Source organism: Hyla sarda, unplaced genomic scaffold (assembly GCF_029499605.1).
Source record: "Hyla sarda isolate aHylSar1 unplaced genomic scaffold, aHylSar1.hap1 scaffold_798, whole genome shotgun sequence".
In the NCBI taxonomy this organism is placed as follows: Eukaryota; Metazoa; Chordata; class Amphibia; order Anura; family Hylidae; genus Hyla; species Hyla sarda.
In genome coordinates this window covers 43,552-59,772 of record NW_026610823.1, presented here as the reverse complement: position 1 = coordinate 59,772, position 16,221 = coordinate 43,552, and the positions used below count along the sequence as shown (strand labels likewise).

Below are 16,221 nucleotides of genomic sequence, written 5' to 3'. Positions count from 1 at the left end.
ATTAATCTTATTTTGTCAATTAGGAACATTCAGCACCCACCCGCTATCAAGGCAGCTGCCTATCATGTCATGCCCTACCTGCACAGGTGTGCTGGCTACTCAAATGATCCAATTAAGGAGGCCATTTAGTCAGCAGCAGCAGAAGTCCTGTGCCTGGACGCTCCAACAGCGGCCAGACACAAGCAGAAGCAGCAGAAGCAGCAGCAGCAGCACCACCTTTTGTTTTTTGGCTGCAGCAGCAGCAAGGCCCACAGGGCTGGCTAGCTGGCTAGCCAGCAAGCAGGTAGCAATGAAAGTAGGAATCTTTCTTTTTAACCCTGTAAGGGGGTGGTGCACTGTACCCGAAGATACTGCCATATCGGGTCAATGCATAGGGCGACGGAAGCAAGCTTCGAAATCGGCCCCCGTTCTCAAAAATCCATTTAATATATGGTCCCCAGATAGGGGACGTATCAGATATTAAACTGATAAGAACAGATACTACACTTGATCTTAGCCAAAAGGCCGAGAAGCGATAACCGTGAAAGGGGCGGGCCCAACAAGGTCCCCTTCATGGGCACTATCACTGCTTGCTGTCAGGGAGGCTGCCAGACAATTTTCCATGCACACTCTGGGCTGGGGGGCAGTCAACCACCAGTACACACAGCAGAACCTAAACCCATACCATTATTGCTAAGCAGCAAGACAGGGGCCCATTGCACTCCCACGGGGCCTTTTTAAATGCAATCCATAACCCGGATTTGCCAGGAACCCTTCTTACTCCTCCTACTTGCATGTGACACTGGGCTTAGGATCTGCATAGGAAACACACACACAAGCACACACCTACCTTTGTTGCCTGCAGATGCCTCCTTGGCTGTCCCCAAACGGTATCAAACCAACACCCACGGGAAGCTGTAAGCATAGAGGACATGCCTGCACCCCATTGGACTTACCTGTGTGGGTTAAACCCGGGTTATTTGACAACCTATGGCGGTGATGGTTCTGCTCAGGCAGAGCAGTGCTGATGCTCCTCATAAAGCTGTCGCTGCTGTGAAGGTTCTAGGTGACATCACAAATCCCTATGGTTACATACACAACAAAGCTGGGTTGTTGTTGTTTACACTCTGCAAGGCCTGTGGAAGTGAGTGACATCATAGCACTGTAGTTCTGAGGGTTCTAGATGGATGCAACAATCTCCTGTTGCTTCTATGAAGGCCATAATAGACGACATCACCAAACAGCTCCATAGTCACATACACAGCAAAGGAGAGATGTTGTTTACACCTAGTGATGTCAGTGGTATTGAGTGACATCACAGCACAGTGCTAAGGCTCCTGGGCCTGGACACAGCAGCGGCTGCAATATCTCAACGGAGAATACGTTTATATATATGTGTGTGTGTGCGCGTATATATATATATATATATATATATATATATATATATTTCTCCGCCGAAATCACTTTTAAACCCATTTCCACCTTTTTTTCCCTTCTCTTCCTCTTACTTTTTTTTCACGTTTTTTTACGTTTTTCTCCTTTTCGCCTCTTTTCTGGGCGTATTATTCTTCTTTTTCTTCTTTTTTTTCGTCTAATGCATACCCCATCAGTGCAGCAATGCTTATTCAATACCGCCAGCAGATGGAGACACTGGGGGATAATTTTCTAAGGATTTATACTGATTTTTCCTGTCTGAATTTGTCGCACAGAAAGTTGCAGGCCAAATATGTGTGACATTTCTGCGACTTTAGCTTCTAGAGCATTTTTACAACATTATATATAGGTGCTGAATACATAAAAAGCGACTGTTCAGCGACAGACAAGTCGCATCGGCTGAAAGTAGGCCAGAATGTCAGTCCATGTTGGAGCAGGTTTAGATACAGTCTAAAGTATAGATCTCAAAGTCTGTGCACAGAATTTAGCAAGGGCCTCGCACCTTCTGATGCATCAGGTAGGTGCACAATAGCATAGCCTAACCCTCTGTACTTTGGTCTATATTGATGCGGGACATAGACAGCCAGCTGATGACCAATCCATTAGTGCAATGGATGGCTGGAAGCATTTGTCTTTGCCTTTGCAATACCACAGAAGCAATGCATGGTCAATGTACAGCAATGACACACCTGTGTGAACAGCCAGGAGACCCCCCCCCCATGTTATGTTACATAGTTACATAGTTAGTACGGTCGAAAAAAGACATATGTCCATCAAGTTCAACCAGGGAATTAAGGGGTAGGGGTGTGGCGCGATATTGGGGAAGGGATGAGATTTTATATTTCTTCATAAGCATTAATCTTATTTTGTCAATTAGGAACATTCAGCACCCACCCGCTATCAAGGCAGCTGCCTATCATGTCATGCCCTACCTGCACAGGTGTGCTGGCTACTCAAATGATCCAATTAAGGAGGCCATTTAGTCAGCAGCAGCAGAAGTCCTGTGCCTGGACGCTCCAACAGCGGCCAGACACAAGCAGAAGCAGCAGAAGCAGCAGCAGCAGCACCACCTTTTGTTTTTTGGCTGCAGCAGCAGCAAGGCCCACAGGGCTGGCTAGCTGGCTAGCCAGCAAGCAGGTAGCAATGAAAGTAGGAATCTTTCTTTTTAACCCTGTAAGGGGGTGGTGCACTGTACCCGAAGATACTGCCATATCGGGTCAATGCATAGGGCGACGGAAGCAAGCTTCGAAATCGGCCCCCGTTCTCAAAAATCCATTTAATATATGGTCCCCAGATAGGGGACGTATCAGATATTAAACTGATAAGAACAGATACTACACTTGATCTTAGCCAAAAGGCCGAGAAGCGATAACCGTGAAAGGGGCGGGCCCAACAAGGTCCCCTTCATGGGCACTATCACTGCTTGCTGTCAGGGAGGCTGCCAGACAATTTTCCATGCACACTCTGGGCTGGGGGGCAGTCAACCACCAGTACACACAGCAGAACCTAAACCCATACCATTATTGCTAAGCAGCAAGACAGGGGCCCATTGCACTCCCACGGGGCCTTTTTAAATGCAATCCATAACCCGGATTTGCCAGGAACCCTTCTTACTCCTCCTACTTGCATGTGACACTGGGCTTAGGATCTGCATAGGAAACACACACACAAGCACACACCTACCTTTGTTGCCTGCAGATGCCTCCTTGGCTGTCCCCAAACGGTATCAAACCAACACCCACGGGAAGCTGTAAGCATAGAGGACATGCCTGCACCCCATTGGACTTACCTGTGTGGGTTAAACCCGGGTTATTTGACAACCTATGGCGGTGATGGTTCTGCTCAGGCAGAGCAGTGCTGATGCTCCTCATAAAGCTGTCGCTGCTGTGAAGGTTCTAGGTGACATCACAAATCCCTATGGTTACATACACAACAAAGCTGGGTTGTTGTTGTTTACACTCTGCAAGGCCTGTGGAAGTGAGTGACATCATAGCACTGTAGTTCTGAGGGTTCTAGATGGATGCAACAATCTCCTGTTGCTTCTATGAAGGCCATAATAGACGACATCACCAAACAGCTCCATAGTCACATACACAGCAAAGGAGAGATGTTGTTTACACCTAGTGATGTCAGTGGTATTGAGTGACATCACAGCACAGTGCTAAGGCTCCTGGGCCTGGACACAGCAGCGGCTGCAATATCTCAACGGAGAATACGTTTATATATATGTGTGTGTGTGCGCGTATATATATATATATATATATATATATATATATATTTCTCCGCCGAAATCACTTTTAAACCCATTTCCACCTTTTTTTCCCTTCTCTTCCTCTTACTTTTTTTTCACGTTTTTTTACGTTTTTCTCCTTTTCGCCTCTTTTCTGGGCGTATTATTCTTCTTTTTCTTCTTTTTTTTCGTCTAATGCATACCCCATCAGTGCAGCAATGCTTATTCAATACCGCCAGCAGATGGAGACACTGGGGGATAATTTTCTAAGGATTTATACTGATTTTTCCTGTCTGAATTTGTCGCACAGAAAGTTGCAGGCCAAATATGTGTGACATTTCTGCGACTTTAGCTTCTAGAGCATTTTTACAACATTATACATAGGTGCTGAATACATAAAAAGCGACTGTTCAGCGACAGACAAGTCGCATCGGCTGAAAGTAGGCCAGAATGTCAGTCCATGTTGGAGCAGGTTTAGATACAGTCTAAAGTATAGATCTCAAAGTCTGTGCACAGAATTTAGCAAGGGCCTCGCACCTTCTGATGCATCAGGTAGGTGCACAATAGCATAGCCTAACCCTCTGTACTTTGGTCTATATTGATGCGGGACATAGACAGCCAGCTGATGACCAATCCATTAGTGCAATGGATGGCTGGAAGCATTTGTCTTTGCCTTTGCAATACCACAGAAGCAATGCATGGTCAATGTACAGCAATGACACACCTGTGTGAACAGCCAGGAGACCCCCCCCCCCATGTTATGTTACATAGTTACATAGTTAGTACGGTCGAAAAAAGACATATGTCCATCAAGTTCAACCAGGGAATTAAGGGGTAGGGGTGTGGCGCGATATTGGGGAAGGGATGAGATTTTATATTTCTTCATAAGCATTAATCTTATTTTGTCAATTAGGAACATTCAGCACCCACCCGCTATCAAGGCAGCTGCCTATCATGTCATGCCCTACCTGCACAGGTGTGCTGGCTACTCAAATGATCCAATTAAGGAGGCCATTTAGTCAGCAGCAGCAGAAGTCCTGTGCCTGGACGCTCCAACAGCGGCCAGACACAAGCAGAAGCAGCAGAAGCAGCAGCAGCAGCACCACCTTTTGTTTTTTGGCTGCAGCAGCAGCAAGGCCCACAGGGCTGGCTAGCTGGCTAGCCAGCAAGCAGGTAGCAATGAAAGTAGGAATCTTTCTTTTTAACCCTGTAAGGGGGTGGTGCACTGTACCCGAAGATACTGCCATATCGGGTCAATGCATAGGGCGACGGAAGCAAGCTTCGAAATCGGCCCCCGTTCTCAAAAATCCATTTAATATATGGTCCCCAGATAGGGGACGTATCAGATATTAAACTGATAAGAACAGATACTACACTTGATCTTAGCCAAAAGGCCGAGAAGCGATAACCGTGAAAGGGGCGGGCCCAACAAGGTCCCCTTCATGGGCACTATCACTGCTTGCTGTCAGGGAGGCTGCCAGACAATTTTCCATGCACACTCTGGGCTGGGGGGCAGTCAACCACCAGTACACACAGCAGAACCTAAACCCATACCATTATTGCTAAGCAGCAAGACAGGGGCCCATTGCACTCCCACGGGGCCTTTTTAAATGCAATCCATAACCCGGATTTGCCAGGAACCCTTCTTACTCCTCCTACTTGCATGTGACACTGGGCTTAGGATCTGCATAGGAAACACACACACAAGCACACACCTACCTTTGTTGCCTGCAGATGCCTCCTTGGCTGTCCCCAAACGGTATCAAACCAACACCCACGGGAAGCTGTAAGCATAGAGGACATGCCTGCACCCCATTGGACTTACCTGTGTGGGTTAAACCCGGGTTATTTGACAACCTATGGCGGTGATGGTTCTGCTCAGGCAGAGCAGTGCTGATGCTCCTCATAAAGCTGTCGCTGCTGTGAAGGTTCTAGGTGACATCACAAATCCCTATGGTTACATACACAACAAAGCTGGGTTGTTGTTGTTTACACTCTGCAAGGCCTGTGGAAGTGAGTGACATCATAGCACTGTAGTTCTGAGGGTTCTAGATGGATGCAACAATCTCCTGTTGCTTCTATGAAGGCCATAATAGACGACATCACCAAACAGCTCCATAGTCACATACACAGCAAAGGAGAGATGTTGTTTACACCTAGTGATGTCAGTGGTATTGAGTGACATCACAGCACAGTGCTAAGGCTCCTGGGCCTGGACACAGCAGCGGCTGCAATATCTCAACGGAGAATACGTTTATATATATGTGTGTGTGTGCGCGTATATATATATATATATATATATATATATATATATATATATATATATTTCTCCGCCGAAATCACTTTTAAACCCATTTCCACCTTTTTTTCCCTTCTCTTCCTCTTACTTTTTTTTCACGTTTTTTTACGTTTTTCTCCTTTTCGCCTCTTTTCTGGGCGTATTATTCTTCTTTTTCTTCTTTTTTTTCGTCTAATGCATACCCCATCAGTGCAGCAATGCTTATTCAATACCGCCAGCAGATGGAGACACTGGGGGATAATTTTCTAAGGATTTATACTGATTTTTCCTGTCTGAATTTGTCGCACAGAAAGTTGCAGGCCAAATATGTGTGACATTTCTGCGACTTTAGCTTCTAGAGCATTTTTACAACATTATACATAGGTGCTGAATACATAAAAAGCGACTGTTCAGCGACAGACAAGTCGCATCGGCTGAAAGTAGGCCAGAATGTCAGTCCATGTTGGAGCAGGTTTAGATACAGTCTAAAGTATAGATCTCAAAGTCTGTGCACAGAATTTAGCAAGGGCCTCGCACCTTCTGATGCATCAGGTAGGTGCACAATAGCATAGCCTAACCCTCTGTACTTTGGTCTATATTGATGCGGGACATAGACAGCCAGCTGATGACCAATCCATTAGTGCAATGGATGGCTGGAAGCATTTGTCTTTGCCTTTGCAATACCACAGAAGCAATGCATGGTCAATGTACAGCAATGACACACCTGTGTGAACAGCCAGGAGACCCCCCCCCCCATGTTATGTTACATAGTTACATAGTTAGTACGGTCGAAAAAAGACATATGTCCATCAAGTTCAACCAGGGAATTAAGGGGTAGGGGTGTGGCGCGATATTGGGGAAGGGATGAGATTTTATATTTCTTCATAAGCATTAATCTTATTTTGTCAATTAGGAACATTCAGCACCCACCCGCTATCAAGGCAGCTGCCTATCATGTCATGCCCTACCTGCACAGGTGTGCTGGCTACTCAAATGATCCAATTAAGGAGGCCATTTAGTCAGCAGCAGCAGAAGTCCTGTGCCTGGACGCTCCAACAGCGGCCAGACACAAGCAGAAGCAGCAGAAGCAGCAGCAGCAGCACCACCTTTTGTTTTTTGGCTGCAGCAGCAGCAAGGCCCACAGGGCTGGCTAGCTGGCTAGCCAGCAAGCAGGTAGCAATGAAAGTAGGAATCTTTCTTTTTAACCCTGTAAGGGGGTGGTGCACTGTACCCGAAGATACTGCCATATCGGGTCAATGCATAGGGCGACGGAAGCAAGCTTCGAAATCGGCCCCCGTTCTCAAAAATCCATTTAATATATGGTCCCCAGATAGGGGACGTATCAGATATTAAACTGATAAGAACAGATACTACACTTGATCTTAGCCAAAAGGCCGAGAAGCGATAACCGTGAAAGGGGCGGGCCCAACAAGGTCCCCTTCATGGGCACTATCACTGCTTGCTGTCAGGGAGGCTGCCAGACAATTTTCCATGCACACTCTGGGCTGGGGGGCAGTCAACCACCAGTACACACAGCAGAACCTAAACCCATACCATTATTGCTAAGCAGCAAGACAGGGGCCCATTGCACTCCCACGGGGCCTTTTTAAATGCAATCCATAACCCGGATTTGCCAGGAACCCTTCTTACTCCTCCTACTTGCATGTGACACTGGGCTTAGGATCTGCATAGGAAACACACACACAAGCACACACCTACCTTTGTTGCCTGCAGATGCCTCCTTGGCTGTCCCCAAACGGTATCAAACCAACACCCACGGGAAGCTGTAAGCATAGAGGACATGCCTGCACCCCATTGGACTTACCTGTGTGGGTTAAACCCGGGTTATTTGACAACCTATGGCGGTGATGGTTCTGCTCAGGCAGAGCAGTGCTGATGCTCCTCATAAAGCTGTCGCTGCTGTGAAGGTTCTAGGTGACATCACAAATCCCTATGGTTACATACACAACAAAGCTGGGTTGTTGTTGTTTACACTCTGCAAGGCCTGTGGAAGTGAGTGACATCATAGCACTGTAGTTCTGAGGGTTCTAGATGGATGCAACAATCTCCTGTTGCTTCTATGAAGGCCATAATAGACGACATCACCAAACAGCTCCATAGTCACATACACAGCAAAGGAGAGATGTTGTTTACACCTAGTGATGTCAGTGGTATTGAGTGACATCACAGCACAGTGCTAAGGCTCCTGGGCCTGGACACAGCAGCGGCTGCAATATCTCAACGGAGAATACGTTTATATATATGTGTGTGTGTGCGCGTATATATATATATATATATATATATATATATATATATATATATATATATATATATATTTCTCCGCCGAAATCACTTTTAAACCCATTTCCACCTTTTTTTCCCTTCTCTTCCTCTTACTTTTTTTTCACGTTTTTTTACGTTTTTCTCCTTTTCGCCTCTTTTCTGGGCGTATTATTCTTCTTTTTCTTCTTTTTTTTCGTCTAATGCATACCCCATCAGTGCAGCAATGCTTATTCAATACCGCCAGCAGATGGAGACACTGGGGGATAATTTTCTAAGGATTTATACTGATTTTTCCTGTCTGAATTTGTCGCACAGAAAGTTGCAGGCCAAATATGTGTGACATTTCTGCGACTTTAGCTTCTAGAGCATTTTTACAACATTATACATAGGTGCTGAATACATAAAAAGCGACTGTTCAGCGACAGACAAGTCGCATCGGCTGAAAGTAGGCCAGAATGTCAGTCCATGTTGGAGCAGGTTTAGATACAGTCTAAAGTATAGATCTCAAAGTCTGTGCACAGAATTTAGCAAGGGCCTCGCACCTTCTGATGCATCAGGTAGGTGCACAATAGCATAGCCTAACCCTCTGTACTTTGGTCTATATTGATGCGGGACATAGACAGCCAGCTGATGACCAATCCATTAGTGCAATGGATGGCTGGAAGCATTTGTCTTTGCCTTTGCAATACCACAGAAGCAATGCATGGTCAATGTACAGCAATGACACACCTGTGTGAACAGCCAGGAGACCCCCCCCCCCATGTTATGTTACATAGTTACATAGTTAGTACGGTCGAAAAAAGACATATGTCCATCAAGTTCAACCAGGGAATTAAGGGGTAGGGGTGTGGCGCGATATTGGGGAAGGGATGAGATTTTATATTTCTTCATAAGCATTAATCTTATTTTGTCAATTAGGAACATTCAGCACCCACCCGCTATCAAGGCAGCTGCCTATCATGTCATGCCCTACCTGCACAGGTGTGCTGGCTACTCAAATGATCCAATTAAGGAGGCCATTTAGTCAGCAGCAGCAGAAGTCCTGTGCCTGGACGCTCCAACAGCGGCCAGACACAAGCAGAAGCAGCAGAAGCAGCAGCAGCAGCACCACCTTTTGTTTTTTGGCTGCAGCAGCAGCAAGGCCCACAGGGCTGGCTAGCTGGCTAGCCAGCAAGCAGGTAGCAATGAAAGTAGGAATCTTTCTTTTTAACCCTGTAAGGGGGTGGTGCACTGTACCCGAAGATACTGCCATATCGGGTCAATGCATAGGGCGACGGAAGCAAGCTTCGAAATCGGCCCCCGTTCTCAAAAATCCATTTAATATATGGTCCCCAGATAGGGGACGTATCAGATATTAAACTGATAAGAACAGATACTACACTTGATCTTAGCCAAAAGGCCGAGAAGCGATAACCGTGAAAGGGGCGGGCCCAACAAGGTCCCCTTCATGGGCACTATCACTGCTTGCTGTCAGGGAGGCTGCCAGACAATTTTCCATGCACACTCTGGGCTGGGGGGCAGTCAACCACCAGTACACACAGCAGAACCTAAACCCATACCATTATTGCTAAGCAGCAAGACAGGGGCCCATTGCACTCCCACGGGGCCTTTTTAAATGCAATCCATAACCCGGATTTGCCAGGAACCCTTCTTACTCCTCCTACTTGCATGTGACACTGGGCTTAGGATCTGCATAGGAAACACACACACAAGCACACACCTACCTTTGTTGCCTGCAGATGCCTCCTTGGCTGTCCCCAAACGGTATCAAACCAACACCCACGGGAAGCTGTAAGCATAGAGGACATGCCTGCACCCCATTGGACTTACCTGTGTGGGTTAAACCCGGGTTATTTGACAACCTATGGCGGTGATGGTTCTGCTCAGGCAGAGCAGTGCTGATGCTCCTCATAAAGCTGTCGCTGCTGTGAAGGTTCTAGGTGACATCACAAATCCCTATGGTTACATACACAACAAAGCTGGGTTGTTGTTGTTTACACTCTGCAAGGCCTGTGGAAGTGAGTGACATCATAGCACTGTAGTTCTGAGGGTTCTAGATGGATGCAACAATCTCCTGTTGCTTCTATGAAGGCCATAATAGACGACATCACCAAACAGCTCCATAGTCACATACACAGCAAAGGAGAGATGTTGTTTACACCTAGTGATGTCAGTGGTATTGAGTGACATCACAGCACAGTGCTAAGGCTCCTGGGCCTGGACACAGCAGCGGCTGCAATATCTCAACGGAGAATACGTTTATATATATGTGTGTGTGTGCGCGTATATATATATATATATATATATATTTATATATATATATATATATATATATATTTCTCCGCCGAAATCACTTTTAAACCCATTTCCACCTTTTTTTCCCTTCTCTTCCTCTTACTTTTTTTTCACGTTTTTTTACGTTTTTCTCCTTTTCGCCTCTTTTCTGGGCGTATTATTCTTCTTTTTCTTCTTTTTTTTCGTCTAATGCATACCCCATCAGTGCAGCAATGCTTATTCAATACCGCCAGCAGATGGAGACACTGGGGGATAATTTTCTAAGGATTTATACTGATTTTTCCTGTCTGAATTTGTCGCACAGAAAGTTGCAGGCCAAATATGTGTGACATTTCTGCGACTTTAGCTTCTAGAGCATTTTTACAACATTATACATAGGTGCTGAATACATAAAAAGCGACTGTTCAGCGACAGACAAGTCGCATCGGCTGAAAGTAGGCCAGAATGTCAGTCCATGTTGGAGCAGGTTTAGATACAGTCTAAAGTATAGATCTCAAAGTCTGTGCACAGAATTTAGCAAGGGCCTCGCACCTTCTGATGCATCAGGTAGGTGCACAATAGCATAGCCTAACCCTCTGTACTTTGGTCTATATTGATGCGGGACATAGACAGCCAGCTGATGACCAATCCATTAGTGCAATGGATGGCTGGAAGCATTTGTCTTTGCCTTTGCAATACCACAGAAGCAATGCATGGTCAATGTACAGCAATGACACACCTGTGTGAACAGCCAGGAGACCCCCCCCCCATGTTATGTTACATAGTTACATAGTTAGTACGGTCGAAAAAAGACATATGTCCATCAAGTTCAACCAGGGAATTAAGGGGTAGGGGTGTGGCGCGATATTGGGGAAGGGATGAGATTTTATATTTCTTCATAAGCATTAATCTTATTTTGTCAATTAGGAACATTCAGCACCCACCCGCTATCAAGGCAGCTGCCTATCATGTCATGCCCTACCTGCACAGGTGTGCTGGCTACTCAAATGATCCAATTAAGGAGGCCATTTAGTCAGCAGCAGCAGAAGTCCTGTGCCTGGACGCTCCAACAGCGGCCAGACACAAGCAGAAGCAGCAGAAGCAGCAGCAGCAGCACCACCTTTTGTTTTTTGGCTGCAGCAGCAGCAAGGCCCACAGGGCTGGCTAGCTGGCTAGCCAGCAAGCAGGTAGCAATGAAAGTAGGAATCTTTCTTTTTAACCCTGTAAGGGGGTGGTGCACTGTACCCGAAGATACTGCCATATCGGGTCAATGCATAGGGCGACGGAAGCAAGCTTCGAAATCGGCCCCCGTTCTCAAAAATCCATTTAATATATGGTCCCCAGATAGGGGACGTATCAGATATTAAACTGATAAGAACAGATACTACACTTGATCTTAGCCAAAAGGCCGAGAAGCGATAACCGTGAAAGGGGCGGGCCCAACAAGGTCCCCTTCATGGGCACTATCACTGCTTGCTGTCAGGGAGGCTGCCAGACAATTTTCCATGCACACTCTGGGCTGGGGGGCAGTCAACCACCAGTACACACAGCAGAACCTAAACCCATACCATTATTGCTAAGCAGCAAGACAGGGGCCCATTGCACTCCCACGGGGCCTTTTTAAATGCAATCCATAACCCGGATTTGCCAGGAACCCTTCTTACTCCTCCTACTTGCATGTGACACTGGGCTTAGGATCTGCATAGGAAACACACACACAAGCACACACCTACCTTTGTTGCCTGCAGATGCCTCCTTGGCTGTCCCCAAACGGTATCAAACCAACACCCACGGGAAGCTGTAAGCATAGAGGACATGCCTGCACCCCATTGGACTTACCTGTGTGGGTTAAACCCGGGTTATTTGACAACCTATGGCGGTGATGGTTCTGCTCAGGCAGAGCAGTGCTGATGCTCCTCATAAAGCTGTCGCTGCTGTGAAGGTTCTAGGTGACATCACAAATCCCTATGGTTACATACACAACAAAGCTGGGTTGTTGTTGTTTACACTCTGCAAGGCCTGTGGAAGTGAGTGACATCATAGCACTGTAGTTCTGAGGGTTCTAGATGGATGCAACAATCTCCTGTTGCTTCTATGAAGGCCATAATAGACGACATCACCAAACAGCTCCATAGTCACATACACAGCAAAGGAGAGATGTTGTTTACACCTAGTGATGTCAGTGGTATTGAGTGACATCACAGCACAGTGCTAAGGCTCCTGGGCCTGGACACAGCAGCGGCTGCAATATCTCAACGGAGAATACGTTTATATATATGTGTGTGTGTGCGCGTATATATATATATATATATATATATATATATATATATATATATATATATATTTCTCCGCCGAAATCACTTTTAAACCCATTTCCACCTTTTTTTCCCTTCTCTTCCTCTTACTTTTTTTTCACGTTTTTTTACGTTTTTCTCCTTTTCGCCTCTTTTCTGGGCGTATTATTCTTCTTTTTCTTCTTTTTTTTCGTCTAATGCATACCCCATCAGTGCAGCAATGCTTATTCAATACCGCCAGCAGATGGAGACACTGGGGGATAATTTTCTAAGGATTTATACTGATTTTTCCTGTCTGAATTTGTCGCACAGAAAGTTGCAGGCCAAATATGTGTGACATTTCTGCGACTTTAGCTTCTAGAGCATTTTTACAACATTATACATAGGTGCTGAATACATAAAAAGCGACTGTTCAGCGACAGACAAGTCGCATCGGCTGAAAGTAGGCCAGAATGTCAGTCCATGTTGGAGCAGGTTTAGATACAGTCTAAAGTATAGATCTCAAAGTCTGTGCACAGAATTTAGCAAGGGCCTCGCACCTTCTGATGCATCAGGTAGGTGCACAATAGCATAGCCTAACCCTCTGTACTTTGGTCTATATTGATGCGGGACATAGACAGCCAGCTGATGACCAATCCATTAGTGCAATGGATGGCTGGAAGCATTTGTCTTTGCCTTTGCAATACCACAGAAGCAATGCATGGTCAATGTACAGCAATGACACACCTGTGTGAACAGCCAGGAGACCCCCCCCCCATGTTATGTTACATAGTTACATAGTTAGTACGGTCGAAAAAAGACATATGTCCATCAAGTTCAACCAGGGAATTAAGGGGTAGGGGTGTGGCGCGATATTGGGGAAGGGATGAGATTTTATATTTCTTCATAAGCATTAATCTTATTTTGTCAATTAGGAACATTCAGCACCCACCCGCTATCAAGGCAGCTGCCTATCATGTCATGCCCTACCTGCACAGGTGTGCTGGCTACTCAAATGATCCAATTAAGGAGGCCATTTAGTCAGCAGCAGCAGAAGTCCTGTGCCTGGACGCTCCAACAGCGGCCAGACACAAGCAGAAGCAGCAGAAGCAGCAGCAGCAGCACCACCTTTTGTTTTTTGGCTGCAGCAGCAGCAAGGCCCACAGGGCTGGCTAGCTGGCTAGCCAGCAAGCAGGTAGCAATGAAAGTAGGAATCTTTCTTTTTAACCCTGTAAGGGGGTGGTGCACTGTACCCGAAGATACTGCCATATCGGGTCAATGCATAGGGCGACGGAAGCAAGCTTCGAAATCGGCCCCCGTTCTCAAAAATCCATTTAATATATGGTCCCCAGATAGGGGACGTATCAGATATTAAACTGATAAGAACAGATACTACACTTGATCTTAGCCAAAAGGCCGAGAAGCGATAACCGTGAAAGGGGCGGGCCCAACAAGGTCCCCTTCATGGGCACTATCACTGCTTGCTGTCAGGGAGGCTGCCAGACAATTTTCCATGCACACTCTGGGCTGGGGGGCAGTCAACCACCAGTACACACAGCAGAACCTAAACCCATACCATTATTGCTAAGCAGCAAGACAGGGGCCCATTGCACTCCCACGGGGCCTTTTTAAATGCAATCCATAACCCGGATTTGCCAGGAACCCTTCTTACTCCTCCTACTTGCATGTGACACTGGGCTTAGGATCTGCATAGGAAACACACACACAAGCACACACCTACCTTTGTTGCCTGCAGATGCCTCCTTGGCTGTCCCCAAACGGTATCAAACCAACACCCACGGGAAGCTGTAAGCATAGAGGACATGCCTGCACCCCATTGGACTTACCTGTGTGGGTTAAACCCGGGTTATTTGACAACCTATGGCGGTGATGGTTCTGCTCAGGCAGAGCAGTGCTGATGCTCCTCATAAAGCTGTCGCTGCTGTGAAGGTTCTAGGTGACATCACAAATCCCTATGGTTACATACACAACAAAGCTGGGTTGTTGTTGTTTACACTCTGCAAGGCCTGTGGAAGTGAGTGACATCATAGCACTGTAGTTCTGAGGGTTCTAGATGGATGCAACAATCTCCTGTTGCTTCTATGAAGGCCGTAATAGACGACATCACCAAACAGCTCCATAGTCACATACACAGCAAAGGAGAGATGTTGTTTACACCTAGTGATGTCAGTGGTATTGAGTGACATCACAGCACAGTGCTAAGGCTCCTGGGCCTGGACACAGCAGCGGCTGCAATATCTCAACGGAGAATACGTTTATATATATGTGTGTGTGTGCGCGTATATATATATATATATATATATATATATATATATATATATATATTTCTCCGCCGAAATCACTTTTAAACCCATTTCCACCTTTTTTTCCCTTCTCTTCCTCTTACTTTTTTTTCACGTTTTTTTACGTTTTTCTCCTTTTCGCCTCTTTTCTGGGCGTATTATTCTTCTTTTTCTTCTTTTTTTTCGTCTAATGCATACCCCATCAGTGCAGCAATGCTTATTCAATACCGCCAGCAGATGGAGACACTGGGGGATAATTTTCTAAGGATTTATACTGATTTTTCCTGTCTGAATTTGTCGCACAGAAAGTTGCAGGCCAAATATGTGTGACATTTCTGCGACTTTAGCTTCTAGAGCATTTTTACAACATTATACATAGGTGCTGAATACATAAAAAGCGACTGTTCAGCGACAGACAAGTCGCATCGGCTGAAAGTAGGCCAGAATGTCAGTCCATGTTGGAGCAGGTTTAGATACAGTCTAAAGTATAGATCTCAAAGTCTGTGCACAGAATTTAGCAAGGGCCTCGCACCTTCTGATGCATCAGGTAGGTGCACAATAGCATAGCCTAACCCTCTGTACTTTGGTCTATATTGATGCGGGACATAGACAGCCAGCTGATGACCAATCCATTAGTGCAATGGATGGCTGGAAGCATTTGTCTTTGCCTTTGCAATACCACAGAAGCAATGCATGGTCAATGTACAGCAATGACACACCTGTGTGAACAGCCAGGAGACCCCCCCCCCATGTTATGTTACATAGTTACATAGTTAGTACGGTCGAAAAAAGACATATGTCCATCAAGTTCAACCAGGGAATTAAGGGGTAGGGGTGTGGCGCGATATTGGGGAAGGGATGAGATTTTATATTTCTTCATAAGCATTAATCTTATTTTGTCAATTAGGAACATTCAGCACCCACCCGCTATCAAGGCAGCTGCCTATCATGTCATGCCCTACCTGCACAGGTGTGCTGGCTACTCAAATGATCCAATTAAGGAGGCCATTTAGTCAGCAGCAGCAGAAGTCCTGTGCCTGGACGCTCCAACAGCGGCCAGACACAAGCAGAAGCAGCAGAAGCAGCAGAAGCAGCAGCACCACCTTTTGTTTTTTGGCTGCAGCAGCAGCAAGGCCCACAGGGCTGGCTAGCTGGCTAGCCAGCAAG

At 46.1% G+C, this 16,221-nt stretch overlaps 7 non-coding genes across 7 annotated transcripts; all 7 read right to left on the bottom strand.

Annotated features, from left to right (window-relative positions):
- Nucleotides 1-325: 325 nt before the first annotated feature.
- LOC130346606 (U2 spliceosomal RNA) lies at nucleotides 326-516 on the bottom strand. Its single transcript, XR_008884777.1, has one exon. It is a non-coding gene; the product is annotated as a U2 spliceosomal RNA (small nuclear RNA).
- Nucleotides 517-2,592: 2,076 nt separating this feature from the next.
- On the bottom strand, nucleotides 2,593-2,783 carry LOC130346605 (U2 spliceosomal RNA). Its single transcript, XR_008884776.1, has one exon. It is a non-coding gene; the product is annotated as a U2 spliceosomal RNA (small nuclear RNA).
- Nucleotides 2,784-4,858: 2,075 nt separating this feature from the next.
- Nucleotides 4,859-5,049, bottom strand: LOC130346604 (U2 spliceosomal RNA). The gene has a single exon (XR_008884775.1). It is a non-coding gene; the product is annotated as a U2 spliceosomal RNA (small nuclear RNA).
- Nucleotides 5,050-7,136: 2,087 nt separating this feature from the next.
- On the bottom strand, nucleotides 7,137-7,327 carry LOC130346603 (U2 spliceosomal RNA). Its single transcript, XR_008884774.1, has one exon. It is a non-coding gene; the product is annotated as a U2 spliceosomal RNA (small nuclear RNA).
- A 2,097-nt stretch (nucleotides 7,328-9,424) lies between these two features.
- Nucleotides 9,425-9,615, bottom strand: LOC130346602 (U2 spliceosomal RNA). The gene has a single exon (XR_008884773.1). It is a non-coding gene; the product is annotated as a U2 spliceosomal RNA (small nuclear RNA).
- A 2,092-nt stretch (nucleotides 9,616-11,707) lies between these two features.
- Nucleotides 11,708-11,898, bottom strand: LOC130346601 (U2 spliceosomal RNA). Its single transcript, XR_008884772.1, has one exon. It is a non-coding gene; the product is annotated as a U2 spliceosomal RNA (small nuclear RNA).
- A 2,090-nt stretch (nucleotides 11,899-13,988) lies between these two features.
- LOC130346600 (U2 spliceosomal RNA) lies at nucleotides 13,989-14,179 on the bottom strand. The gene has a single exon (XR_008884771.1). It is a non-coding gene; the product is annotated as a U2 spliceosomal RNA (small nuclear RNA).
- Nucleotides 14,180-16,221: the final 2,042 nt, after the last annotated feature.